Here is a 7500-nt window from a genome sequence, read left to right as displayed (position 1 = left end):
CTCTCTCTCTCTCTCTCTCTCTCTCTCTCTCTCTCTCTCTCTCTCTCTCTCTCTCTCTCTCTCTGCAAACAAATATATACACACATTTTATTTCCAGCCAATGAGTAACAAAAAAAGTATGCTATGTACTGAATGACTGGCTGGACTGACGACTGAGTGACTTGGCTGACTGATTGGCTGACCGGCTAATCAACTCAGTGTCTGGATGATACAAATACTTGGCTGAGTGATTGACTTGCTGATTTTGTAACTAAGTGGTTGACTGACTGACGGACTGACTGACAGACTGACAAAACATATGACTAGATTACTGGAAAAAAATACTAAATGACTGACTGACTGACTAACTGACTGACTAACTGACTAAACGGCAGACTGTATAGTTGACTGAAAACTGAATATTTGATAGACCGGTTGACTGTCTAATTGATTAACTGATCGACCTACTGACCGAAACATTTTTAAACTGACATAATAAATGGACCTGTGAACAAAGAACATACAAACTTCCTGCCGAGTGACATATTGAGCAAATAACTAATTAACTGAATAACCAACTGTGACTAACTGACTAAATAACTATGACTGAATAACTAATAATCAGCTAACAATTAACTGACTGGCTGGAAGACTAACTGTGACTGAATAATTACCTGTGACTGGCTGACTGAATAGGTTATTAACGGTGACTGACTAACTGACTGACTAACGGAAAGACTTTATAACCATGGAGACTAGGCAGCATAAACAAACTCTATACACACTGAAGATAAATAACTGACATTCTCTCTCTCTCTCTCTCTCTCTCTCTCTCTCTCTCTCTCTCTCTCTCTCTCTCTCTCTCTCTCTCTCTCTCTCTCTCTCTCTCTCTCTACAATAACTACAGTGAAATAATACCTACAATTCACAACACAATCTTACATAACTCACCTCCCTTACGCAAACTTCCACTACAGTACTTAATTATTTATCAATACCAGCTGACATTTCACTACTCAACGCAATAAACATCCAAAATTATCCCTCCCTTATAAATACCACACCAGATCCACTCTCTCTCCCTCTCTCTCTCTCTCTCTCTCTCTCTCTCTCTCTCTCTCTCTCTCTCTCTCTCTCTCTCTCTCTCTCTCTCTTCACGAACACATTCATCTTCTCTCATACGTTTATACCGCCCAGTGACCCATAATGCAATGTTCAACTCTCTATAAACCCACTACCTATGCTCCTGAATGGACTACGTTGCTATTTGATGCAATCGTATATCGTCCTGGCTGACACACACACACACACACACACAAACACACTTACCCCCAAACACAGAGACATACATACATACACACAATCGTAGTACAAAATATGATGCGTATAAATCTTACAAGACATGGTTCTTTTTGTATTATTCTCTGTCTTCTTACTGTACTGCACGCTGGGGATGGGGCAGAGAGAGAGAGAGAGAGAGAGAGAGAGAGAGAGAGAGAGAGAGAGAGAGAGAGAGAGAGAGAGAGAGAGAGAGAGAGAGAGTACATCCATTTTCTCTAGTGGTTCTGTTGCCCTTTTCCTTCCTCCTCCTCCTCCTCCTCCTCCTCTTCCTCCTACTCCTTTTGCGATTCGTAATAAGGAAAAAGGAAGAAAAGAAAGGACGAAACACTAATTGGACATTGAAAAAAGGTGATGTGGTGATGGTGGTGGTGGTGGTAGTAGTAGTAGTAGTAGTAGTAGTAGTAGTAGTAGTAGTAGTAGTAGTAGTAGTAACATATTTCTTCCATGGTTTTCTACACATTTTCTCTCTCTCTCTCTCTCTCTCTCTCTCTCTCTCTCTCTCTCTCTCTCTCTCTCTCTCTCTCTCTCTCTCTCTCTCTCTCTCTCTCTCGTGTGCTAAGCGTGAATTCATCAGCCAGAGTAACCCCGAGCGAGGGAGAGAGGAAAGGAAGAGGGAGGGGAGAGGAGGAGAAAGAGGAGGAGGAGGAGGAGGAGGAGGAAGAGGAGGAGGAGGAGGAGGAGGAGGAGGAGAGAGGAGGTAGAGAGAGGAGGAAGATGGGAGAGAGGAGGAGTGTACAAGGATGGTTGAGAGGGAACGAAAGAGGAAAGAGAAGGAATGTAAAGGTGAAAGAAAGATACAAGAAAGGGAAATGAAGGAGAGAAGGGAATAATAGAGATGGAAAAAAGAGAGAAGGGAAGACAGGAGAGAAATAAGGAGAGTGAGAAGAGGAGAGGGGAGAGAAACGGGAGGAGGAAGAGAAAATTACAAAAGAGGTGGGCCACTGTAATTTACCTCCTCCTCCTCCTCCTCCTCCTCCTCCTCCTCCTCCTCCTCCCATCTTTATTCATTTCTTTCCTTCCCCATTCTCTCTCTCTCTCTCTCTCTCTCTCTCTCTCTCTCTCTCTCTCTCTCTCTCTCTCTCTCTCTCTCTCTCTCTCTCTCTCTCTCTCTCTCTCTCTCTCTCTCTCCCCAGTTGTCTAATAAGAAATAACGAAGTGTAAAATTGCATTGTTATTCCCTCAAATTGGATAGTGAAGGCACTGGAGGGGGGAGAGAGAGAGATGGGAGGAGGGAGGAAAGGAGGGAGAGGGAGGGCAGGAGAGGAAGGGAAAGAGGGAGAGGTGAGGAGGGTTTATAGAGGAAAGAAGTGTGGATAGGGGTGAGTGTATGTGTGAAGGATAATAATAATGGTAGTAATGATAATAGGAACTACTACTACTACTACTACCACTACTACTACTGCTACTTCTACTACTACTATTACTACTACTCCTATCAAGGATACTACATCATTACCTCCTCCTCCTCCTCCTCCTCCTCCTCCTCCTCCTACACCACCACCACCACCACCAACTACAACACAACAAAAACAACAAAAATATCATCACCACCACCAAAAAACACTACAACTACAGCCAACAACAACAATAACAACAACAACAACAACTACTACTACTACTACTACTACTACAACTACCAAAACATGGACATGCTAACCACGGTTCTGAATCATTAAGTCGTTAGAACCACCACCACCACCACCACCACCACCACCACCAGCGCACCTTAAAATTAGTGGCTTAGAAATTAACTCCACGTGACAACCTTTCCTACACGTGCATGTGATAATCTGAGCGAGAGAGAGAGAGAGAGAGAGAGAGAGAGAGAGAGAGAGAGAGAGAGAGAGAGAGAGAGAGAGAGAGAGAGAGAGAGAGAGGAAAAGCATAAAGCACGAAAGAAGGATGGAAGGTGAGAGAGAAGAAGAGAAACAAAAGAATGAAAGAAACAAGAATCGAGCGAACGAACGAACGAACGAACGAAGAAAGAAAACTAAGCAAGCAAGCAAGAAAGCACTAGTTTGTCAGAAAGAGCGAAAGAAAATAAGAAGAAAGGAAACGAGTAATGAAGATAGGGGTGAGAGAGAGAGAGAGAGAGAGAGAGAGAGAGAGAGAGAGAGAGAGAGAGAGAGAGAGAGAGAGAGAGAGAGAGAGAGAGGAAGATGAGTTACCAGATTATATAATTCGTAAAAAAAAAAAAAAAAAAAAAAAAAAAAATGCGGTGGTACCATAAGCAGTGAAATTCGCTCAGATTCTCCTACGAAATCTTGCAGAAATCAAGAGAAAAGTGGCTATTTTGTTATCATTTTCCCCTCTCTTTCTTTTTCTCCTCCTTTTTTCCCGCATATATCGTGCATTAGACTTCCCTAATAACACCTTGTCTGCTCTCTCTCTCTCTCTCTCTCTCTCTCTCTCTCTCTCTCTCTCTCTCTCTCTCTCTCTCGAATCATGTACTGGTAATACCGAGATTAACTGTAATTTATTTCTCGTATTTTTCTTGCATGTAATAACTCTCTCTCTCTCTCTCTCTCTCTCTCTCTCTCTCTCTCTCTCTCTCTCTCTCTCTCTCTCTCTCTCTCTCTCTCTCTCTCTCTGCTGCCCCTCGCTCACTTACTCACGGAAACTTTAGCTCCTGAGGCAGGGCGTAAAAAATAATTATCATCGTTTACCATCACGAGACACGGCAATTACTAGTGACCAGCCCAACTCTCTCTCTCTCTCTCTCTCTCTCTCTCTCTCTCTCTCTCTCTCTCTCTCTCTCTCTCTCTCTCACACACACAATATTTCAAAGGGTGGAAGAAAAGAAGGAATGAAAAAAAAACAGGAAAGTAGGAAGGACAGCAACGAAGGGACGAAGGAAAATAGGAAGGAAGGAAGGAAGGAAGGATAGAGAGGAAGGAAGAAACGAGGTAAAATGTGAACGATAAAAGGAAAGAAATGCAAAAAGGAAAGTAAGAAACTCACTAAACAAACCAACAGAACAGTATTTCTCTCTCACTCTCTCTCTCTCTCTCTCTCTCTCTCTCTCTCTCTCTCTCTCTCTCTCTCTCTCTCTCTCTCTCTCTCTCTCTCTCTCTCTCTCTCTCTCTCTCTCTCTCTCACTGAATTTCAAAACCTCTCTCAGAATTTCAAAACTTAACTAAACAATCAGAGAAACAGACAGGACAGACGGAAGAAAAAAAAAGAAACAAAACTAAGAAAGAAAGATAGAATGTGATACAAGAAAGAAACACAAGAAGGACGCAATGGAAGAAACACACCACGAAAAAAAATAAACACTAAGCTAAACAAAACAACATCACGGAGCGCAAGACCAGCCAGCACGCCGCGTTGCTTTTTTGTTTGTGATGTTTGTGTAGTGATGTTTGTATTATTACTGTTGTTTGCGTATGAAATAAAGCCTTTTCTTGACCGTAATGAGTAGAGAAAGTACAAGGAAACAAGAGGGAAAAAAATGTATTTACAAAAGGTTCATACAAGGAGGATAGAATGAGAAGTTAGAGAGAGAGAATAAAATGAGAGGAAAAAATCAGAAAAGACTGAAAAGAAAGACGTGAAGGAGTGAGAGGGAGCGAAAGAAAGGGGGAAAGAGAAAGAGGGGAAGGACGACACCTAAGGTAGAAGAAGAAGCCCAGGTAAGTTAGGAGTGACTTTAATTAACCTTGTTCAGGTGGCTCCAGGTTGTAGGAGGCAGGTGAATGGGACTGGGGAAGAGGGACGGAGGGAGGGAGGAAGGGACGGGGGAGAGAGAGAGAGTGTGTGTGTGTGTGTGTGTGTGTGAGAGGGAGAGGGAAGGAGGGAGGGAGGGACACATGGAAAGGAAGGGTAAGAAAAAAATTTATGAAGGAAAAAATAATTTGTAATGTCGGAAGTGAGGAAGAAATGTATGTCTTGGAAAGGGAAAGAAAAAAGAGCAAAGAAAAAAATGTCAGTGGTGGTGGTGGTGGTGGTGGTGGTGGTGATAGTAGTGGTAGGGAAAAGCGGCAGGTGTGACGGATGGATAGGACAAAAGGGCATGAGGAGGAGGAGGAGGAGGAGGAGGAGGAGGAGGAGGAGGAGGAGGAGGAGGAGGAAGGAATATGAAAAAGAAGACATGGAAATAATCTCTAGGATGAAAGGACTGAAAGGATGAGAAAGAGAGAGAGAGAGAGAGAGAGAGAGAGAGAGAGAGAGAGAGAGAGAGAGAGAGAGAGAGAGAGAGAGAGAGAGAGACGCAGTCCAAAATAAGAGCAACAAAATAAGTTACGCATGAATAAGTAACAACCACTTAAGCCTCAGAGGGAAAAGAAAAAGAAGAAAAAAAGAAACTAAAAAATATATAATTATACTACTTACACACGTTATGATGATGATGATGGTGGTGGTGGTGGTAGTAGTAGTAGTAGTAGTAGTAGTAGTAGTAGTAGCAGTAGTAGTAATGAGAACAGAAACAAAGACATCGTTATTAACAACTACTACTACTACTACTACTACTACAATAGCAGCATCATCAAAACCACCACCACCACCACCACCACCAATAACAACAACAACAACCAACCAACCTTCAAACTTCCGAAAAAAAAAAAATCACCCCCAAAAAAAAATATTAAAACCCCTTAAAAAAAAAAAAAAAAAAGATTACTCCACCAATCTTAAATTAATTTCCATCACCTTCATTATGACCCATAAAATGACCTTCCCTCCCTTTAAATCCCTGAGAATGAGACCAAGGAGGGGCCAGGTGGGCATTAGGCAGGGGAGGAAGGGAGGGGGAAAGTGGGGAAGGGAGGGGGGATGGGAAGGGAGGGAAGAAGGGTTGGCAGGTATGACTAATATATTATGGCCAGGTAAGGTTGTTAAGGACAGTTCATTATCTTCATATAGGTCCTGCTCCCTCACCTGTACCTTACCTGTATGTACCTGTACCTGTATACCTGGGCAGTCTTTACCTGATGTACCTTACAGTTTATCCTATACTCGTGGCAAGCCAATATTTGCATTGTAATAGCTTAGTAACTCAATACCATGACTCAATAATGCTATCCTATTGATTCCCTTGTGCCATTTCAATACTTGCCTTATATCACTCATCTATTTCACTCATACCACCTCAATACCTCCCTCATAGCATTCTCATAACCCTTATTGCTTCACCTTTCTCCTCTTTCATTTATACACTTTTTTGTCCTTTTCCTCCCAAATATCTCACACTATTTAGCTTTACCTTTCTTCTTTTATTACTTCGCTCTCTCTCTCTCTCTCTCTCTCTCTCTCTCTCTCTCTCTCTCTCTCTCTCTCTCTCTCTCTCTCTCTCTCTCTCTCGAGTACGTACATCTTCTAAGTCTCCCTCCTGCACCGTCTCGCCCTTACCTGGCTGTGACATCTCCCTAATTACTACTTTCCAGCACTCTTGCGCACCTGTTCTGTTTAATCTGTGGAAGGAAGGGCGGCGCCGTAGGGCTGTTTGTGTGTGTGGCGCCTTAGAAGGGAGGGGATGAAGGGAGAGGGAGGTGAAGTAAAGGAAGGGAAGGGGGAGGAAAGGGGAGGTGAAGTGGGGAGACGTGTCAAGAAGGGATTATGTTGTTCTACAGGTGGATTTAAAAGTGGATTTTTTTTTTTTTTCGTTTTATTCTGGTGCCTCGATTAATTAAAGGCGTCCAGTTGAGGTTAAGGCAGGTGTGTGTGTGTGTGTGTGTGTGTGTGTGTGTGTGTGTGTGTGTGTGTGTGTGTGTGTGTGTGTGTGTACGTAGATTCATGTTTCTCTGTCTCTCTCTCTCTCTCTCTCTCTCTCTCTCTCTCTCTCTCTCTCTCTCTCTCTCTCTCTCTCTCTCTCTCTCTCTCTCTCTCATAATTTCCTACACATTTCTCTCCTTTCATCTTCTCCCTTCAGCTCATTCCTTTCTCCCTCACCTCCTCCTCCTCTTCCTCCTCCTCCTCCTCCTCCTCTTCACGTCCTCCCCCTCTTCCTCTTCACATCCTCCCTTCCTCTTCTAATAATCATCATTTCTCCACTTTTATCTTTATTCCCTCTCCTCTTCCTCTCCCTTCCCACTTTCCAACGTAGGACTCAGAGGTGGTGGTGGTGGTGGTGGTGGTGGTGGTGGTGGTGGTGGTGGAAGAAATTGATCCTGTATGTTACTTCAGTCAATAGTGTGTGTGTGTGTGTGTGTGTGTGTGTGTGTGTGTGTGTGTGTGTGTGTG

General features: G+C 43.2%; 1 protein-coding gene across 2 annotated transcripts in view; it reads left to right on the top strand.

Annotated features, from left to right (window-relative positions):
• The window catches only part of LOC135114227 (carbonic anhydrase-related protein 10-like), a 121667-nt gene that overhangs the window by 57811 nt on the left and 56356 nt on the right, over positions 1-7500 (top strand). The window lies entirely within an intron of this gene.

This window comes from Scylla paramamosain, chromosome 27 (assembly GCF_035594125.1).
Source record: "Scylla paramamosain isolate STU-SP2022 chromosome 27, ASM3559412v1, whole genome shotgun sequence".
In the NCBI taxonomy this organism is placed as follows: Eukaryota; Metazoa; Arthropoda; class Malacostraca; order Decapoda; family Portunidae; genus Scylla; species Scylla paramamosain.
Note: the sequence above shows the minus strand (reverse complement) of the source record. Positions and strands in the feature narration are given on the sequence as shown.